This window comes from Eurypyga helias, unplaced genomic scaffold, assembly GCF_000690775.1.
Source record: "Eurypyga helias isolate BGI_N326 unplaced genomic scaffold, ASM69077v1 scaffold30803, whole genome shotgun sequence".
Lineage (NCBI taxonomy): Eukaryota > Metazoa > Chordata > Aves > Eurypygiformes > Eurypygidae > Eurypyga > Eurypyga helias.
This window is the reverse complement of record NW_010242373.1, coordinates 25,919-29,620: the sequence shown is the minus strand read 5'-3', so window position 1 is coordinate 29,620 and position 3,702 is coordinate 25,919.

Sequence of the window (3,702 nt, the reverse complement as noted above, 5' to 3'; positions counted from 1 at the left end):
GGGCAGCCCGCTGTTACCTGCCGAAGCGGGGCTCCTCCCGACCCGCCCTCGCGGAGACCACCTGTGCTCATTGGCCGCTAGAGCTGTCTGTCACCCCGGCTCTTGCGCCCCGCCTTGTCCCTCTTTGTGCCTGGGGGACAACGGAGGCTGGTGGGCCCGGCCTTGGCCGGACTCCCAGCATGCCCTGAGGGTGGGCCTTGGCCGGACTCCCAGCATGCCCTGAGGGGCCCTGCTCATCCCCGTTGGACCATGCTGGAGATGATGCCTGTAGCCAGCCCCCATCACAGGCCAGCTCCCTGACAGTCCCAGCAAAAGAGGGACAGCCACCCCCGTACCAGCCGCATCCTCCCAGCATAGTGGTCACAGCAAGGGGGTGCCAGGCACCCAAAGTGCCCGTTCCTATAGCAAAGCCCACAGGAGGCATTGTTCCTGAAGGAACTGCTCCCAGCATGGGTTGCATCAGCTTTAATTTGATAGTGGGGTGTGGTGTCACAGATGGCTGCTCTGAGCTGATAATGCTTCTTGGTAGCTCAAAGCAGACCTTCAACCTGTGTGGGTAATAGCTCAGCTTGAGATGAATGAGAGTGATTGCTTGCCTTGGTGAGATACTTCTGGGTACAGTTCTGATTAGCCCCATCCATGCTGGCCTCCCAAGAGAAAGGACCATCCAGGAAGAGGTGGGAGGGCATATCTTGGAGGGAGCCTCCTTCAGTGTAGTGAGTCACCAATTCATGCTCCTCCCTTCTGAGCTCCACTGCCAGTGGTTCAGATTTTGTTGTTCCAGAGGGTCGGTGTTGTGCTCCCTTCTTTCTCCATCACCTTAATTTCTGCTGAATCTTTTTGCCATATGACCGGGACTCACTAGCCTAGCACTTCTCAACCTATTGCTTTCCCCCCCGCCTTGAGAGGATTGTAGGTCTTCTCACATCAAGCCAATTATTCTTCTGACCACTTCTTTATTATTGATCCAAATTTCCTTTCTACAACTTCAGCTCTCTGATACAGTTTTGGGTTTTTTCCTTCCCCTGGTATCACAGCAGAGAGATTTAAATTAGACAGTGACGGAAAGTATCAAATGGAAAAGGAGATTAAGCAGTAAACAGGGTTTTTTTTCCACATAGTTATCTTCTTTACTGCAGACATTAAAGAATAAGTTGGGTTGGTTGTTCTTAGAAATTATTGTAGTCACGCTGACCCTGCTGTGGTGCTGAATGATTAGCTAACCATGAAAATTATTTCCCGGCACTCTGGTACTGTGAGGATGAGTTTGTTGTGCTCTAGTCATATAATATCAGCCTGTATCTAATTTCAGCCTGCCCTTGCGTTACTTAGTGCAGTGATTGCCCCCCCTGCTTCAGATCTGCACAAGGGCTAGTGTGCCAGCAACTGACACTGTTTCTTGTCTCATTTTATCAGCGGGTCTTATAAAAGCTAATTCTTGCCTCTCCATTAGATGAGTTCTCTCCCTTCTCCTCCCTGTACAAGAAGTAGAATGAAGCAGTTGTTGTGACATCTGCCTTTAACGCTGCCAGGCTGTCAGCCGAGGAGCCTCGTGGTGACGCTGCAGTTTTGATCCTACTGAGTTCAGGCAGGAAGGGAAGCGGAGCTGCACAGAGCGGGTACTGCTGTTCCTGCTGCCTCATTACTGCTTCTCCTCGGAGAGCTGCAGGCAGCTTCTCAAGGCTGAATGTTATCCTGTCTCATGTGTACATGTGTATGGGAGGGGGAAATGAGGTTCTGAGCTAGTGAACAAACCAGACCGCCCCCCACCCCCCAAGTCCCAGCTCTGCTTTATCTCGGTGTGTTCCGAAAGGACATTAAGGTACGTAGCTAAAATCTCAACAAGGAGAGTATTTTTTCTTCTGACCAAACATTTTAGCAGGAAGAGTTTTATAATACACAGTGAGAGGTTGGAGCTGTACCTCCGCACAACCTTAATACTCCTCCTTGTCCAGTAAGTCACTTTTAGAAGCATTGTGTTCCCATCTTGCACTCCCAGCATACTCTCCCAGAAATAAATGGTCTGGGAGCCCTGATGGACATAATGCACATGTACATAGGCAGCGTGGTTCAGATGTGGCCTAAACAAGTGCGAATTCCTTAATCCCCATGGAATTGTCTGTGTTTACATCAGAGGATAAAATTTGGCTTTGTAGTCTAAGTGGTGGCATTTTTAAACAGCTGAGCTGTCAGTAAAGGCTGTTGTGTCTTTGGTTTGTTCTTGATCTTATAAAATGTGTATCTGGGAAAAGAGTTTTACAACAATAAGAAATGTTCTCTCTCCATAGAAAGTGCTATCTGGCAGTTTGACTCTCTCGCTGATTTCCATTTATATTTGAGTCTGAAATGCTTCAAGATGAATGAATCAATAACTGACCAGCTACAGAGCTGGTGCAAGAGGCATGTCCAGTTGCTTCAGGGTACTCACGAGGATTTTCCATGTGATTATCTTCTTTAACCTTTACATTTGACATCTGAGTTTTCTTTCTTTTATTCTTTTGCTAAGATTAAAAAAGAAAAAAAACCTCCAAAAAACTCAAAACAACCAAACAAAATGGGATGAAACCCCAGCCAGGATGGTGACTGGTGGAAGGATCTTAATTTTGAAATTCCTGTAAGTTTTAATGAATCAAAGTTTGTATCCAAATGCAGGGTGCACGGTTTGTTTGTGTTTCTGAAACAAAGGTGAAAAAACAGGTCTCTAAGCCTTCTGAATCAGGCAGAGTTGCTTCAAAATGTAAACCTTTTCCTCTCATTGTAGAGGAATCTCAAACTGGGCTATAATAAGTAGATTTACTCAGTGCACACACATCTTCAAAGTAGTAAAATGTTTTCAAGAAAAACTGAGTATCTCAGAAAGTTCTGTCAGGTCTTTGTAGTGCTGAGATAGCAAACAGCTGTGCTCAGTTTATTCCCAGGCACTTGGAAGCACAACTGTGTTGAAGTCCCATCCTAGCGGCACATTCGGAAGAGTCAGATGTCTCTGACTCCAGCTAGGAGTGCTGAACTACTGACACATTCAGTTAACTCTGAGCTGCAGTATGTAAGTCTTAACATGCAAAACTTGCTGGGAATCTCACCAGGACATGCTGGGTAATTTTTGGCCCAGCATAAGGAAGTTTCAATCTCTGCGTTAAAATAGGAGCATCATTGTTCTCCTGAAACCACTTCCCAGCAGCAGACCCTACTGGCAGGGAGATCAGTCATTATCTTGAATAAAATATTCATGAAGTACAGTATTCTGATGTGGTTATGCTACTGCGTTTGATTCAACTTTTTTGCTACAAGGCTTGACAAAGGATGGTGTTATTTCCCAGGTATAGAGTTGTTTATAAGCTACGATATGGAAAAGCAAACTAGTGGGTTTGCTTTATTCCACGCTTCACTTTGAAGTGAAGAGCTAGAAGAGAATCTGTCTAGAGGGAAGTCTTTGTAAATGTTTCACAGGCCGCTTTGTCGCACTGGTACCTGTTAGTGCAGACCCTGGGAGTCCCGCTTGCCCAGGGGGAGTAGTCTTGCCCTGGTGCCAGCTTGGGTGTGCTCCCTGAGCCAGCCTGGCTGCAAGCATTCCTCGGGAGCTGGGGATTTGAGCAATCTATCTTTTCTATCTTTTATAACTAGCTAGGTCTGGTTTGCAGAGCATTCCCGATAGTCATCTCTTACGGATGCATCCTGGCAAATGTGGCTGATGGTTTTCAGGCA